This window comes from Lynx rufus, unplaced genomic scaffold (assembly GCF_022079265.1).
Source record: "Lynx rufus isolate CCGP_SWC_20201006 ecotype Redwood Valley unplaced genomic scaffold, mLynRuf1.p SCAF_4, whole genome shotgun sequence".
Classification (NCBI taxonomy): domain Eukaryota; kingdom Metazoa; phylum Chordata; class Mammalia; order Carnivora; family Felidae; genus Lynx; species Lynx rufus.
In genome coordinates this window covers 119,049,826-119,068,257 of record NW_025814856.1, presented here as the reverse complement: position 1 = coordinate 119,068,257, position 18,432 = coordinate 119,049,826, and the positions used below count along the sequence as shown (strand labels likewise).

General features: G+C 41.1%; 1 long non-coding RNA gene across 1 annotated transcript in view; it reads left to right on the top strand.

Moving 5' to 3' along the window:
• The window catches only part of LOC124525166 (uncharacterized), an 85,843-nt gene extending 78,395 nt beyond the window's left edge, over positions 1-7,448 (top strand). Inside the window, exon 8 of the long non-coding RNA XR_006965395.1 lies at positions 6,300-7,448. This is a non-coding gene — a long non-coding RNA (uncharacterized LOC124525166). The remainder of the gene's footprint in view (positions 1-6,299) is intronic.
• Positions 7,449-18,432: the final 10,984 nt, after the last annotated feature.

Below are 18,432 nucleotides of genomic sequence, written 5' to 3'. Positions count from 1 at the left end.
GGTAATACTGTTGTGTGTTTTGTGTTAATCACTCTCTGTTTCACCTAAAGTTTTCTATATATCCCTGAAAGCATGTATTTTTAGATTTGCCTCCATTTTCCCTTTTTGTTCAACATTACGTCCGTGAGACTCACCCTTGCTTTGTCGTGCCCATAATTTATGCGCTTTCGCTGCTGTATTCCTTGCTGCAAATTTCCACAGTGTGTTCATCCAATCTCTTGTTTATGGCCATCTGGGCTCTTTCCAGTCTTTGCTTCTATGAGCATCCTTACACATGTCATCTGTAGCTGGCATGCAATAATTTTTATAGGATCCTTATGATGAGCAAATTTTAGAATTTTACTGAATTCCATACCTATTACGATGCACATGTAGTTTTTCTCCTTTAATTTCTTGATATGGTAAATTAAAGTGAGAATTTTTCCTAATATTGAACCAATGGTGAATTTCTGGAGTAAACTCTGCTTGATCTCTTATTTGTTAAAAAAATTTGTTTTACTTTTATTTTATTTAGTATTTAGAGCACATGATCTGTCTTTATCTAGATTTGATATCAAGATTATATCAGCCTCAATAAATTACTTAAAGTCTTTCCTTCTTCTTTCTTTCTTTCTTTCTTTCTTTTTTTTTTTTTTTTTAGAGAGAGAGAGAGAGAGAGAGAGACAGAAAGCTGGGGGGAAGGAGAGAGGATCTCAAGTAGGCTCTAAGTGCAGCTTGGAGTCTGAAGAGGGGCTCAATCCCACAATCGTGAGATCACGACCTGAGCAGAAATCAAGACTCCCCCAACTGAATAAGCCACTCAGGTGCCCATTTCCTTCTTTCTTTCTTTCTTCCTTCCTTCCTTCCCTCCTTCCTTCCTTCCTTCCTTTGTTTTTAATGTTTTGAGAAAAGCTTGTGTAACATAACAATCACATATGACTTATGTCTTGTAAGTTTGGTAGATCTGGAGTTTTCCATGTGAAAATAGTTTAATGGTTATTCAACTAGATTTCCTCCTTTATCAAAAGTACTTTGGGGGTGCCTGGGTGGCTCAGTTGGTTAAGCATCCGACTTTGGCTCAGGTCATGATCTCACGGTTTGTGAGTTCGAGCCCCACATCGGGCTCTGTGCTGACAGCTCAGAGCCTGGAGCCTGCTTCACATTCTGTGTCTCCCTCTCTCTCTGCCCCTTCCCTGCTCACACTCTGTCTCTCTCCCTCTCAAAAATAAATAAACATTAAAAAAAAAGTACTTTGGTCAATTATATTTTTCTAGAAATGTGTCCACTTTATCTATATTTCCAAATGTATCAGTAAAGAATTGTCTGAAATATTCTTAGAGTCTGCTGCACCTATAGCTTGTTCCTTTTTCTCCTTGACATTGGCAATTGGCACCTCTCTCTTTTCGAGATGAACCTTGCCAGAGGTTTGTCCGCATTGTTAGTCTTTGTGGAGAATCACTTTTCAGCTTGGTCAGCCCTCCCTGCAGTATTTTTGTCATTCTTATTTCATCAACTTCCGTCCTTTAATACTTCCTTTCTTCTACTTTGAGTTCATTGTGCTGTCATTTTTCTAATTGATTATATCATTAATTTTAAGCCTTTCTTCTTTTTAGTACGTGTTGGTCTCTGTGAAAGTACCACTTTCGTTGCATCCCACAAGATTTAAAAAAAACTTAAAACTTTTATTTTGAGATGGTTATGGAGTCACATGCAGCTGTAAGAAATAATACAGCGAGAGCACCTGTATGCTTTGTCCAGTTTCCCCAGTGGTAACATCTTACAAAACTACAGCATGAGATCACAACCAGGATATCAGCATTGACACAGCCAAGGCACAGAACATTTCCATCACTTCAGGGGCCGCTCGTGTCGCCCTTCCCATGGCCACTCTAGTTTCCTTCCTGCGCCCATCCCCTCCTCAACTCCTGCCAACAACTAATCTCTTGTTCGTGTGTTTAACTCTGTTCTCTGAAGAATGTTATATAAATGGAATCACACAGTATGTAACTTTTGAGAATTGGCTTTTTTCACTTATCATAATTCTCTGAAGATGTATCTAGACTATTGGATGTACCAATAATCAAAACATGTTCCTTTTTATTGCTGAATACTATTCCGTTGTATGGATGTACCACAATTTATTCCACCATTCACCCAATGAAAGATATTTGGGGGCGCCTGGGTGGCTCAGTTGGTTGAGCGCCTGACTTGATTTCAGCTCAGATCGTGATCTCACAGTTTGTGAGTTTGCTCCCCGCATTGGGCTCTGCACTGACAGTGCCCCTTTCTCTCTGACCCTTCCCTGCTCGCATGCTCTCTCTCAAAAATAAACTTTTTTAAAAATTGGAAAAAAAAGATACTTCATTTGTTTCCAGTTTTTGGTTATTACCAATGAAGCTGCTGTGAACATAAGTTTTCATTTCTCCGGGATAAGTCCCCAGGAGTGCAATTGTTGGGTTATGTGATAGTTGCGTGTTTAGTTTTTTAAGAAATTGCCAAACTGTTTTTCAGAGTGGTTGTACATTTTACATTCCTACCAGCAACGTATGAGTGATCGAGTTTCTCTGCATCCTTACTGGTATTTGGTGTTGTCACTATTTTTTTTTTTTAGCTGTTCTCATAGGAGTGATATCTCATCGTAGTTTTAATGTGCATTTCCCTAGATTAATGATGTTAAACACGTTTTCATGTGCTTATTTTCCATCTGCATATCTTTTTCAGTAACATACCTCTTCATGTCATTTGCCCATGTTCTAATTGATTAGTTTTGATTTTTGCTGTTGCGATTTGAGAGTTCTTTATATATTCTAGATACTAGTTCTTCATTCCACAAATTTCGTTGATAATATTTTTCTTATTCATTTTTCATATTAAGCATCTTCTCATTTTCACCACGAACCATGAGTAACCATGGGTCCTTTAAAACATATGCTTTAAATGTTCAAAACAAGTGGGCTTTTAGAAGTCATCTTTTTATAACTCAGTTAAAATTTAATTTCATTGTTGTCAGTAAATGTCAGTAAATGACATATACCAATTATCTGAAATTTGTCAATGCTTGATTTTGGCTTATAATATGGTCAACTTCCATCATTGTTTTCTGTGTGCTTGAAAATAATCTCTATTCTCGCATTGTTAGAAATACTATTTATGTATATCCATCAGAATAATCTTGTGATGTCCAATTTTCTGTGACTTTTTTTTTCTCTGCTTGATTTATCAACCACTGAATGTCTCCCTCAGTGATGGCCTATTTGTCATTTCTTCTTAGAATCTGTCAATTCTTGTTTTACATGTTTTGAAGATTCATCACTAAGTACGTACAAGTTCCTAGTGAAATCTTTTAAAAAATATGTACTGATGTTCATTATCGACAGTAATGCCTTTCACCTAAGGTCAGTCTGTTTTATCTGATATTATTTTATGCTAGTTTTCTTTTGGTTACTATATGCCTGTTGTGACAGAGTGGTTCCTGCAACTCTGTCTTTCGTGATATGATTCTTCCTTTCTCACACTTTTAGCTGGAGACTTGGTCGTCTGAGTAAAGACTACATTCCCCAGGCTCCCTTGCAGCTAGGTGTGGCCATATGACTAAGATCTGGTCAATGAGATAAAAGCAAATGGGTTGTTTGGCAGCTTCCAAGAATCTACCTTAAGATGTAACACAGGATATTCCATGTCTTCTTCTCCATCCTTCCTTCATCCTCCATCTTGGAATGCAGATACTATCATCTTGGACCTACTGCTTAAATCAGCCCAATATGGAACCATGGGATCAAAAAAGTCTTAAGTTTCTGACAGGAGGGAGTGCCACAGACACAGAAAAAATAAATTTCTGTCTTGTTTAAGCCACTGTCATTTGGAGTTTTCTGTTACTTGCAGTCAAACCCATCTCACAATGATATACCTATCATATTTTTTTCTCTCTTTTGTTTTCAAGTTTCCATTTTCTTATATTTTATGGAAATTAATTATAAACACAACTTGTGGTTTTGGTTTTTGGTTGTTTTTTTTTTTTTTTGATGCTGTTGTATGTTCTCTTTTAATTCAACCCTGATTTGATGGCCTTAGTCTCTTAACTAGAAAGTTTAGTCCATTTCCCCCAAGTGTGATTATTAATATATGTAGTAAGAATTTTATGTATGTGTTTATTTATATCCTGCCCCAGATCACTGAGGTTTTAAGACCACTTACAGAGGCAGAGCCTTATGGTAAGATAAAATAAAATATAAAATAGTTAAAGGAATTGAGGAAAAGCAAACTGTGTTAATTAATTAATTCTCATTCCCACTTTTATTAATCAAAGACATGAAATTGCTGATAAGAACTTTTGATTAGCACATGATAACCCAAATTATCCTTATGAAATTCTACCGGGATCACAAAATAAGATAAAAATAGTATATTGAATTAAAATATATTAATGATCACACTAATGGAAATTGAGTAAACTTTCTAGTTAAGAGACTAAGGAGATGAAAAATAAGCTTCTTTTTTGGCCTATTTGCCTTATTCAAGTTCCATTATACTTTTGGAAATGTTATTACCCTAGGGACCTATCCTTACCTTCACTTACCTCACTTGAGGAAGACTTACTCTGACCTCCACCTGAAATCTGGAAAAATTCATGCTTCTCTCATTGCTCTCATTCCTGCATAGACTGCTCTCCACTTGACAAAACTTTTCTTGTTCTCGTGTCTCAGCCTAAGTGTCACCTCCTCCTGGAAGTCTTCCCTGACCAGCTCATGAACTTGAGCAGACAGCCTCTACAGTGGACTGCCATCACTCTCTAGCAGGGTGTATCAGAGCTTCTGTCTCCTCATGTGGTTGCCTGTTTCCTTGTTTACACCTTCAAATAAACTGTTGAATCCACTGAAGGTGGGCTCTTTACCTAAGTTTTTCACTGTTGTGCCACCAGTGTCCAGAGCAGTACCTAGCACAAAAGACCGTGAACAATAAGTGATTATTTGATGGATGGATGGATGGATGGATGGATGAACTGATGATGCCAAGGCCACTGTAACGAATGTATATAGGATGTAACTGATACCAGTACTCCAGATTACTGGTTGACGTCTTCTCCTCTCCAATAACTCTAAAAAATATTTCCACTGGTGAGTCCCACTAACTGGCTCTAACTCCCCAAACTGAAGAGAAACGGGCCACCTTTGGTGGGTAGGCTTTAAGATGGCCCCCAATAACCACTGCCTTCTAGCATTCATGGCTTTGTGTACTACCTTAAGTATGGACTCTCTTCCAAAAACTGGAATATGACAGCATTGATAAGATGTTACTCTGAATATTAGGAAGACTATGACTTCTGTCTTGAGTTCTCTCTCTTTTTCAATACTCTGGTGAAAGTAAGCTGCCATATTGTGGTTGGCCCTATGGAGAGATCCACATGATGTTGTGGTGCCTTCTGTGCAATAGCCTTCAAGGATCTGGGGCCAGCTGACAACCATGAACGAGCTTGGAAGCAAAGCCTTTTGCACAAGTTGAGTCTTGAAATTCTTTGGCCAACCGTAGTCCTTGAGGGCACCTCATGAGAGACCTTGAGGTAAAGGCATACAACTAGGCCACTCTTGGCTTTCTGACACACAGGAAGTGTGAGGTAATAAATGTTTCTTGTTCCAGCTGCCAGGTTTTGAAGTAATTTGTCATGGAGCAATAGATAATATACCACTGAGTGGCAACTCTAAGGTAGCCAGGCTCTGTGCTATGCACATTCATCTAGGATCTCATTTTGTTTTGGTATACATCTTCATCACCTGGGAAATGTGCTAAAACACACTTGTACAGATTTTGGAGGCTCGGAGAAGAGTTCGGTTACCTATGTTTTTAGTAGGTCCCCAGAAGATTGTGATGCACCCCAAGTGTAAGAACTAGTGCATTTCTCTTCTTGGGTTACCCATTCCTTCCTCTTTGGCAAGGTGGGGAAGGGCAGAGGGGCAGGAAGCTGCCACATCAGGTGGCCTCGCTAGAGCCAGGCTGGTGTGTGATGACTGTCATCCATGCCTCCAGGAGGCACCAGAACTAGGGAAGAGGGCGGAACAGTGAGCCGAGTGGACAGCTCAAGTTCCTCAAGCTGTAAAAGAATTGCCCAACCTGTTGCCAACAGCGAAGAGGCCATGACTGTTCGGGAAGCTGAAGATCCAATGGGAAGCTGAGAAGTGAGAGCAGTGGGTTAAGGGGAGAGGCTAGGGCCACTGTGGAGGTCAAGCACTGTCTTCTACTTGTGGTGACACGGTGGGGCAGCTGCACCTTAAACACCAGCATTATCTGACAATTGGGGCAGACTCAATTAATTTGTGACTTTCCAGGAATTACTGACCGAGAAGCTGATCTTTGGCAGAGAAGAGCTGCATGAACATAACCCCTTGATCTACTATTGGGTCAGCTGGTTCCTTAAGAGACTGCTGTTGTGTGAAGGCAAGACCCCAGGACCCTGAGAACAGAAGGCCAAGGTTGGAATCCCAACTCTGCTATCACCACCGTGTGACCTTGGACAGGTCAGAGTCATCTCCCCAAGGCTCAATGTCCAAATGTAAATAGGAATAATGCCTACCCTATCGTTTTACTCTCCGTGAATGGAGAATGCTCAGCGCAAAGTCCACACTTAACCAATGCTGCTAAGTTTGAGAGAGGTCTCCTTGTGGTCTTGTTTGCTATGTCTGTGATTGATCGTCCAGCAGAGTGCTTTACATACAGCTAGTACTCAAAAAATACCCGATGAATGAACAAATTCCTAAAAGTAATAAAAAAATAATGTAGTCAAAGTGATGCAGCTCGTCGAAAAAAGGAGCGGGCTTATCCGGTCTTGAAACTTAGCCATGCTCAGCCCTGGTGAGATTTTGAGGCAAATAGCCAAGTAACAGCGGTAAGGACACGAAGGCTATTTAATAAACAAATAAGTGAATAGTTGAAACTAAACTACTGGGTAGACATTGAATCACAGGATGTAAATGTCCACCCGGAAAAAAATGGTGCCACGTATTTGCATCTGCTGTTAAAATTCAATCAAATATTTAGTTACATCCACTATCTGGATATCTGGGTTAAGTTAGCCAAAAGACTGATGACTGAGTGAATTTTTTCATTTTAATTGAGTCTCTTTTGAGATCATGCAGGCTGACATACTCTTGGGGACACAACTGAAGGAAGAATTCAAGGAGGAGCCATCCCCATGAGACTTGGACTGCCTCATGAGCTCAGGTTGCAGACAGAACTTCAATGACACCAATGTCACCATAGCGAGTTCACGACGAAGGAATCATTTCGGAGTCTCTACTTGTAGATTCCATTAAAATAAAATAGGGCTTTAAAGTTTTCTAAGACCTCTATCTCACAGTTTTTAATTAATAAGAATTGCAGTATCACTTAAATATATAATCTTCTTGGAGCTATAAAGTCCAGCTGGTGGCCAATTACATTTTAATCTATTTAATGAAATTTCCTAATAAAATATCTGATCAATGAATATTTGTGTTGTGTATGCTTTCCACTAATACATGGTGACATAAATGCCTAGTCAGAGGTGCATGCGTGTTCAAATACATCAATACTGTTTAGGCTCCTCTGTCTTATAGATTTATACCTAACTTGCTTTCAATGTTTTCTGCATTTTTTCAGGCAAAATCCCTTGTTCAGTTTAAATTTCTAATATTGAAATTTATATCCACGCGTTAGTCACCAAAAGGAAATCAGTTACCGTTACCCACCGCTAAGTATTTTACATGCAGATTTTATAGAGTTGCACTAAACCAACCATTGCAAATCTATGGTGTGCCAATTTGCTGCCTTTTTTTTTTTTAAGTATATTAACTGCGGGATCATAAAATAAAAGAGGTGAGAATTCCTCACCCCAATCAATGAGTCAAATGCAGCTGTTCACAAAGTCCGGGAGTTCAACTAAGTACTCAAGTGAGTCTGAACATTTCTCTCCTTAGTCTACTACTGTTTGTGCAGTATTTTTTTTTCTAACCCCAGGAAGCAAGGATTAAGTAAATAATGAATAAACATGTCTCATTGAAGCGACTTTGACATTTCATATAGGTTTACATGTTAATTAAGATAAGATTGTTCTAGTCCCCCAAAAGGGCTTTTTTTCCCCCTTTGAGCAACAAGACTGAAATATAGTATAAAAGTGTATGAACACTCTGTTAAATGCACAGATTTAACCCCGCTGTTTTGCTCCTAATCATTATTAATTGCCTCCAGTGGTGGACATTAATTTCCCTATTGCAGCAACATGCATCTTGAGCTTGGGCATATCCTAATACATCAAACGGGACAGGTGATATAATTCAGTTGGTCACAGCTGGAAAGGAGACAGCCACCCACATGCAGGCAGTCTGTCAACCTTAGTTACACTGCAGACACCACCACAGCCTCCGAAACAACATTGTACATTTATCTCTGGGGATAACTTTACAAGAAGTATGGCTGCTTGGTTCATCTTATTTAATCCGTTATTGTCTTAGCAGCTTCAAGAAGGAAACAGTTGAAACTCAAAACTCTGAATTTGTTTCCAGTCGTTGAAGGGGGAATAGCAGAGACATATGGTCGGACTCACAGTGTAGATAAAGTGATAAGTGCTCGGTTCAGTGTAGTTTAGATTTTAAGATCGATGTCACCGTAGGATTTGGCGTGAATCGCTGATAATGTTTACTATGATGACACTTCAGGGTCCTGCCTTGTTCTGGAGACCTTAAGGAGATCTTGACAAGTTGCCCATAATACCTTGTGTTTACACATGAATGGCTCTTTGGAACAAAGTTCATAGCTTTGTTATCCTTAAAGATGAACTCGAAGCTCCTTAGTGGTAACATGGAAAAGAGAGGTAGGGTGGTTATTAGTCTTCGATTGTATGGCCGAGAGAAGTGAGATGGTGGTGAGGCTGTGTTGAACATGAGCCAACATCAAAGCTATGGCAAGGACTCCAATCCCAAATTTTGGCTCCAAAGCCTGGTTCTCCCTGCCAAAGTTACTTCCTCTTCCACTATAGGAATCATTCTAGGTTAGAGAAAAGCAAACCCAAGCCACCATGAGATATCACCTCACACTCATTAAGATGGCCGCTATCAAAAGAACAGAAACTAAGCGTTGGCAAGGATGTGGAGAAATTAGAACACTCGAGCTCTGTTGGTGGGAATGCAAAGTGGTGCAGCCGCTAGGGAAAACAGTATGGCGGTTCCTCAAAACATTGAAAATAAAACTACTGTATGATCCAACCATCCCACTTCTAGGTGTATACCCAAAAGAACTGAAAGCAGGATCTCGAAGAGAGATTTGTACATCCTTGTTCCAGGCATTATTCACAATAGGCCAGAGCTGGAAGCAACCCAGATACCCACCGACTGATGAATACAGAAAATGTAGCATACACGTCTAGCGAAATACTGTGCAGCCTTAAAAAAGGAAGGAACTCTTGTCACATACTAAAACACGGATGAACCTTGAAAACACGCTAGGCAAGAGAAGCCAGATGCAGAAGGACAAAGGCTGTGTGATTCCATTCATGTGAAGTATCCAGAGTAGTAAAAAATCAGAGAAGCAGAAAGTACAAAGGGCTGGGGGGAGGCAAGGAAGGGCAAGTGGAAATTAGAGTTCCGTGGGCGTAGAGTTTCAGCTTTGTAAGATGAGAAAGTTCTACAGATCTGCTGATGTGCATATACGAACTGCACACCTAAAAATGGTTAAGATGATAAATGCAATGTTATATGGTTTTTACCACAATAAAAAAAAATACACAGAGATAGATACATAAACAGAAGCCTAGAGGAACACCTTGCACAATATTAATAGTATCAGAATTACAGGTGATATTTTCTAATTTTTTTTTCTGATATTTCTACATTTATAATTTTTCTCTATAATGATATATATTGAAATTCTGTCCAGAACGCAACTTGTCAGAGTAACTACATTTTATAAAAATAGCCCAAAGCCCATAGATGTCTTGCCCAAGGACGGAGAGTCAGCAGAAACTGGGAGGAAAGTTGAGTCATTTTCTCACTCGGCAAGGCAGGCAGACACAGAAGCCCTCCCTTCTCTCTTGTTCCACACTCATAGATACAGATCCTTTCACAGGATTCACTGGACTTTCTCTATCAAAGTGTCCTTGGGATTTTCCTTGTCGCCACTCACTCCCTACTGCCCAAAGTCAGCTCAAGTAATACCTCCCAGTAGGATGCCATGCCTCAGGACACATGCCTTGTGCATTTGTCATATCCTGCTTTGTAGAATAGCTCTATGTGGACCTGTTTTCTCTCTCTCATTAGAGTAGAAGCGCTTTGAGGGCAGAGCCCATACTTTCTACGTTTGTGTATTCCCAGACACAGCGTCTACTCACAGTGAACCCTGGAAGGGAATGAATGAATGAATGACAATGAATAAATGAATGAATGTGTGACGAAGTGAATGAATGCATGACAGATTGCTGAACTCTCCATGAGCAAATAAACAAATCAAGCCAGCTAGGACATTTTTCTCATGAGTTCTGGGTTGGTTCTTATTTTCTCCCAAATAGCGATTCTTACTTATCCTCAAGACTTCTTTGTGGTCATTCCGATTTTTATTCCTTGCACTTAAGTAAAAATTATAATTATAATAAGAATTATAATTTTTGTGACCCTGTTATCTCAGTTCTGTATTTTAAATTCTGTGGCTCTATTTTTATCTCAGTAAAGGCAAATTTTCATTTAAATTTAAATTTGCTTTAACATTGTTCTCAGATGTTTTTTCACCAAGACAGGATACATATATTATATAATGGTGCTGCTCTATTGGATGTCTCCACTGTGGTCTCCAGGGGAAAAGTTACAGATGGGTCCTATTTTGTATGTTAGAGATGCCTCTTCGCGTAAATAAACTTTTCCTAAGTCAAATTATAGTTTGGCTGTCACAGGGGTGTCACCATACCAATGGAACTTTCCAGAAGGGTTCTTTAAAACAAGATTTGCAAAGCAAGGAACCAGCCACCATTTGTACAGTTTGTAAATTTTGCAATATCAGATTTTCTAGAAGGACAGCACAAGGTTATATCTATCAGTTCTATCATTAGGTTAAAGAAAAAAAAAAACATAGCAAAATACATTCAGTCACAGCCCCTACATGTAAGGCATACGCAGGTCAAACCGCCACCAAGAATCAGGATTTCCTCAGACAAATCCCAGGCTTGCCATGACTGTCCCTCTTTCGTTGCTTTCATCTCCCCTGCTTTTCCAGGGGAGATTCTTGTAGGATTCAGCCCTCCAGAACAGTTGTTGATTTTTCTCTCATTCCGCTTTCTCTTTGAAGAACCTTAGTACCCTCAGAAAGCCCGCCTCCAATACATTTGTCAGCTTTAACTAGAGGGCCTGGCTTGGCCTGCAGGGTTTGCTGTCCCGAGCCTGCCTGCGGAGGAGGTCTGGCACAGCGTGTGTGGACTGTTTTCTGCCCACGCGGAGGTGAGCCCCTCAGCCAAGCAGACGATGAAGGCCTTCAGATGGCAGATAGGCCGCGTGCGGCCAGCACCGCCTCAAACCTGGCGCTCCTTTGGGATTGCTGTCAGGGACTCGTGGGTGACATTTTCGTTATCTAGGCAGAAAGTGTGTTTGGGTTAAACTGCCAGTGCCACCGTGTCACCGAGTTCTCTGCTGAGCCCGAGACAGGCACTCCCTATCAGCGATAGCTACGGCAGGCCCCGAGCTGCTGCCTCTCCAAGCAGCCTGCTTTCTGCACGGCGGTGTTTACAGGGCATCACGGACGGCCGCCAGGACTGGGATTGGCCTTCTCTCCGAGCTTGCGAGGAACAAAGACTGCTCCTAAAGACACACGTGGAGCAAAAAGCCTGACAAAATGTCCTGTGACTTCAGACGCCTTTTACAACACCGTGTAGCCGTGCTGTTAATTAAAAGAGTTAAACTTGGGAACTAGACTTTGATGCAATATGTTGTTTCCATTCTTGGAAATACATTCACGAGGAGCTAATAAATAATCCATGAATGCTAATCTTTTTAAGTCATTTCAAAGGGATGAAGTCAGCCTGGATAATTGTAAATGCAATGGCTCAACCCCAACTCCATTAAAATGGAAAGGTGTGAACTGATTAGACCCTCAGCTGCTTTTGATAGAAGTCTTAAATTCAAATGCCACATCATTTGTTTTTAGCAAATGGAGTAATTACAATAATATTTTCTTCATTTTTAAGGTCAGATCCCTTAAATTCTACAGGCTCGGGCCTTAATTTAAATGCAGCCAGAATCATTTTCCTTGCATGCATTAATTAAATGGGTATGTAGTTTAAAGGTAACATCCACCCTTATTTTTTCTGGAGGGGAAATAAATAAATACTCGAGGTGTCTAACTACAAGGTTGGAGGGGAGATTTGTTATTTCAATTTTGTGCTCCAAATGACACAAAATGATGTTTTGTGCTCCAAATGACAATATTTGTTATTTCATTTCAGATATTGTTAGTGAAACTGAAATGAACCTGATTTTCCACGCTACTAATTCTATTCTTGCTGAGAAAGGTAGTTCTTGTTTAAAACAAAGGTGTTTTCTCCTACTGCTCTAGCTTTTCAAACCTATTGTGATGTTAATAAAAAAAATTGAGAAAGGATTCGCTTGGTGATAAAGTCAATACTTTTTAATATTCTCGTAGCATCACTGCCCAAAGCAAATTTTGTAAATATTTCTTTCTCATGGGAATTGTGGTATATTAACAACAATGTATTTTTCTAGGATTTTGGTAAATAACCTGGGAAATTTCTTATAAGGGAAAACTATACAAGAGTTTATTGTTTCAAGTGAGCCTTGGCATTTTAAATGAGCTAAAAAAAAAAAAAACCACATAAAACTGATTTCTGCTTACTATAAATTAAAAGGTTTCCTTTGGCCTCCTTCCTCCTGACTGTCAGGGAGTTAAGCTCCGGAAATCAGCCAACGTGCAGAAATTAAGTGATGGAGCCAGAAACAGTGGACGCATTTATTTAGGACTGGGAAGTCTGGTTATGGCCCGACCCGAAAACCTCCAAATGCACCACAACTCTGCGCTTTTAAAATACTTAAATTTCCTGTGAGCACACAGCTGTGGTTCTATGGTCAGGATTCTAGAAAAACAGAAGGAAGAAATGCAATTCAACAAAGCCAGGTTACCACTGGCCAGATAGGGAGCCATTGACCCAACTGGACTTGGTCCCTGGGCAGAGTTCTAACCAGGTTTATTAGAATACCTTCTAAACCATGTATCTGCAGAAATGCTGATTCCAGGCTCTAGAGGGCCCCAGGTGTCTGTGCTCTGGTGATTATGGTTTGCAACCCTGGGGAGGATCCACTCACATTTTATTTTCACCTATTGATGTGCTAGAGAGAAAGCATAGGGGTGAGAGTGGGAGCAGAGGACAGACCCGGGAATGTGTAGCTTAGGCTAACGGAAGCTGGGAAAAGGCAGTTCCCAACACCAAGAGTGGACTCTATGTTCACGAGCTCTCCATCCCGGTTGGGTGAGCTTGCATATCATTTATCTTCACCAACACTCAGCTTTCTCATCTGTTAGAAACTTGAATGAGTTGGCTCAAAGGAGAGATTATGAAAGACACGTTTAAGGCTGGTGAGGAGGCTAGCTTGAGGGAAGGGTTTGAAAATAACCCTGACAAAGGATTTTGGATGTCAGTGTAATCAACAGGGGAGTTGATAAGGGTGAAGTTTCCTCTGTGGATGTTTTGTGCTCCAAATGACAATGGGACCTCACCTAACTGCCAGGCGAAGAATGCAGGAAAGACAGTGGCAGGGGTGTGAGGTCACGTGGCCTTGACCAGGTGGGGCCAGTGGGACCAGAAGGAAAGAGTTAGGGACGAGGGCAACTCTGCAGTTTAAAGCATGAATCTATGGGGTAGCGAATGAGACAGTAGCTGGGGTTGAGGATACTGTATTTTGAGTCAGAGCAGAATTTTGTGCAGACCTTGGTGATAACATTTTCTGCAAGGATCTTTAAGACTGTCACTGTCTTCTTAGCTTGTAATGATTTGATTGCCCTCATCTGTGTTCTTCAGGCAGAATATTTATTACCTGCATGTAGACTCATAACGGAATTCTATATGCCTAGGAGTGTAATAAATAATAGCTGATGTTAACTGAGCACTCACTGTTTGTGTATCAGGGAGCGAGTTAACTTATTTAGTCCTTACAACAACGCTAAGAGGTAAATACTGTCATTATCCCCATTTCACAAATGAGGAAACTAAAACACTGAGAGGTCAAGTGGCTTTTCGAAAGCTAACCGCCGAGTAAGTGGCGAAGTGGGGATTTGAACCCAGGTAGCATGGCTTCAGGCTCCTGGCCTTTGAAGCCAGGGAAGGGACAAACAGTACATAGTCTGCCCAAATCATGGTGATCCTGTTGGGATGCAAACCCAGGTCAGATGCCGAAACCCCAGGCCCTTTCCTTCATTCCAAAAGTGACCCGGAGACAACTTTAGCAGGTCAAAAGCCACGTTCAACACATGAGCCAAAGCGAAGCTGAGAGCTCAGAGAAGCAACTTTGCAGTATCGTGCAGACATAGACTACAGTAAAACCTTGGATTGCGAGTAACTTGTTCTGCAAGGGTTCTGCAAAATGAGCAAACATTTCTCATAAATTCTAACTTGATAAACGAGTGATGTCTTGCATTACGAGCAGTCCGTGACGCCGAATGTCACATGATCACACTGAGCCGATGGTTCTTCTCTCTCTGTCGCCATGGGATTGTGGGTGATCGTCTCTCATGCTTGGATGCTCGGCCTCAGGCCATGGTGTTTAGCAGAGATCAGTGATTTTTCCAAATGTTGGAAGGTGCCCACAACAGGCACTAGTGTATTTTTTGGTCACTTCAGAGCACCTATGGACAGTCGTTTGCTTTTCCATACAAGAGTAAGCTTAGGGATGCTTTGCTTCATTCTAGGTCATTGGATACGTTCCTTGTTACAGTTGCATGAAAAGAAAGATTCCATTGAGTCAACAGCAGTGATTCCATTAGTGATAGTGAAAGTCGTCCTACACAATAACCCTCCTCTCTCTTGTTTCCCTCACACCAGCCACGAAGGTTTTCAAAGGTAAGTGCTGGTTAATTTGTTTATTTTTCTTTATATTTTGTATTTTCTTTATTATTTTATATTATACTACAGTATCATAATCATTTTTATATGAATATTTTTGGGTTGTGGAATGAATCTTCTAAGTTTCCATTATTTCTTATGGGGAAATTCACTTTGATATACAAGTGCTTTGGATTACAAGCATGTTTCTGGAATGAATTTATGCTCGCAAACCAAGGTTTTACTGTATATTCTTTTTTTTTAAGTTCATTTATTTATTTTTTGACAGAGAGACAGAGACAGAGAGAGAGAGAGAAAGAGAGAAAGTGAGAAAGGCAGAGAGAGAGAGGGACACGGAGAATCCCAAGCAGGCTCCACACTGTGCAGAGCCCGATGAGGGGCTCGAACTCATGAACCAGGAGATCACGACATCAGCCAAAATCAAGGGTGAGATGCTTAACTGACTGAGCCACTCCGGCACCCTTCTCTTCATAGACTATAGAATTTGTATAAAAAGAGGCATTTTCTTTTTCTTTAATTTCTTAATGTTTATTTATTTTTGAGAGACTGAGAGACACAGAGCGTGAGCATTGGAGAGGCAGAGAGAGGAGACACAGAATGAGAAGCAGGCTCCAGGCTCTGAGCTGTCAGCACAAAGCCTGATGCGGGGCTCGAACTCACAAACTGCGAGATCATGACCTGAGCCGAAGTCGGACCCTTAACCGACTGAGCCACCCGGCGCTCCTGGAGCCACTTTCAAAAAATGTTATTAGATTTTTTTTTTTTTTTTGCACACTAAGCTATAGATTATACATAGTTAGAAAAAGAATGGTAGTGATAAACTCTAAATTATTATATTGCGAGGGTGGAGTGGGGTGGGTGGAAATGAGACCCTATTGGAAGATGGGTTCTATAAAGGAGAATTTTTCACATTTTACCCACTGCCTCTTCTCTATTCGAATCTTTTCGAATACCATATTTGTGTATTATTTTTCAAAATTTAAAATGAATTTTAAAAATTTTAAAAATGTTTAAATTTAAAAATTGTTTAAATTTAAAAATTTTTAAAATAGATAGAAATAGAAACTTTAGGTTCTCAGGCAGCACTAAGGAAGTTCTAGTTACCCAATGATAGAAACACATTTTTACCATCGGTATTCTGAAGACAAGTAAATAACTCCAAGGTAAGTAAATATTCTATCTATATATGTACGTGTGTTCCCAGAAATATATGCAAATCTCACCGAGAGGGCAGGCTGCAGCGGTACACAACAGGCTACTTAATTATCCCTCATTTTATTAAAAGAGGAAGCTCACAAAAGCCTCATAGATTTCAGAAGACAAATCTGTAAAACTTGGTAGATGTAGAAGAAATGATCCCATATCAAGATAAGGCATCAAGCCATAAAGGATTAAGAAGAAGGAAAAAAAAAGGGCAGTCAATAGTTAAGGGCCTGATATGTGTTGCTGGGTTCTCCTGGCTGCACCCCGCAAGGTCACGCTCTCAGTAGCAGGGTTCTCCCGATACGCCGAGGGATAGCAAAGTTTCACGATGAAACTCACCTGTAATGTGCTGGTCTTCTCACATCGGTTTGCAAGGTAGCAAGCGAAGCAGAGTGACACGTGTCCCGTTTTGCCAGGGATGGTCCCAGTTTACCCCTGTTATGAATAGTGCTCCCCTTCACCAAGTATCTGAGTGTGGATGACAAGTTATACGGATCGGTATACTAGAGCAAAGCCCATGTCTTGCCGGGCCCAAGGAAGAGAGCCGCCCCATGCGTCCTGTGCACAGCAACCGTAGTCCCTTCCTGGTCTTGCTGTCTCTGGGCAATCACAGAAATGCCTTCATCCTCTTATCCCATCTTGCGTCTCAGTCAGTACCCCCTGTCCTTGCCATCACCCGCGGGCTTCTCTGAGAGACAATATGCGCGGTGGGTAAGACCTCCAGCCCTCAGCTGAGACACATAGGAGTTTGTAAACCAGCGCGGCTGCTTACCAACTACCGAAACCTGTTTTATTATCTGTACAACGGGAAGAATAAAAGCATCAAGGCACTATGGTGAAGTTTTGAAGATTCATGTGATAATGGAGGTAAAGTAAGCACTGTAATTATTCAGTAAATGTTAGCTAGTATGGCTTTTATTACAGACATACCATGACAATGTCATGATAAAGATACATTGTGACCTTAAAAGAATATGTTACTGGAGTATAGTATATGCTGCGTAAATGTCAACTGCTATTATCATTACAATTGTTAGTTCAGCCAGTGCAGCAATTTATCACTCCAATGGCAAGAAGTTGCCAGTCTGGTTGCTGACAGTCGGTTTGCCATTCTTTGCTGCCTCTTCTGTTTTCACTCATATAGGTTGGGATGGCGGGGGGCTGCTGACCAGCTGGGTTATGTCACAATCTGGTATTCCCACTCCAGCTGAAAATACACAAAATATCCTGAAGTCAATGCCTTCACGGCAATTTTCCAGCATTCTCCTAGCCCAGCCTTCAGCATTTCCCAGTATAAATTCAGAGAACTCCTCATCTAAATTGAAGGGAAGGCAGGGGGGTAATTTAATACGAAGAAGTTTCCCCACTGGACATTTTCACAGCATCATACTTACAGAGGGCCCTTTCTGATGACACCATTCTTGTTGGTTTCGTCATTTGGTGGCATGCACAGTAGGCTTTTTCTACTGAAAAATGAAGGCTATAAAATTAGATGGTGGCTGTAAATTTTTAATGGGTGCCGTGCGCCATTTATGTTCTCCCTTTACCTCCTGTATGCCACTCAGCTGGGACAGCTCGAAGCCGCCAGAAACTCAAAGCTTGACTTGCAGCTAGTTCAACTCACTGAGGAGCGGCTGCTGTAGGCACCAAATGGTGGCCAGGCAGCAGACCTGGTCGCTTTTCCAGGGGTCATCACCAGCTGCTTCTGTCATTGTGGAGAAGACATTTTCTCTTGGCCTCCTTGGACCCCCAGCTGCCTGAGGTCAAACCCAGTGCCCTACTTACTAGCCACGTAACCCAAGGCAAGAGCCTGATCCCATTCATCACCCATAAGGGCAGAATAACAATACGACTCACCTCCTCCAGTGGGGGGAATTAAATGAGATAATGTGAGGAAAGACTCTGGGACAGAGTAACGTCTTCACACGTGTGCGCCATTACTGTTCAGCAGATTGGCATTTCCCGAGCCCCTGCTTTGTCCCATACCCTCCCGGCAGGTGTTTGTGCTATCTTATCGGATCTTTACAACCCTGAAGGGTAGGCACTGTCATCCCACACACCTGTAAGGGAACTGACTCGGGGGTAAAGTCCCTTACCTTGGGACTCAGAGGTGATGAGTCCGCAAGTGGAATCTCAACCTGGCTGGTCCGCTTTCAAAGTCTGGCTCTTTCTAC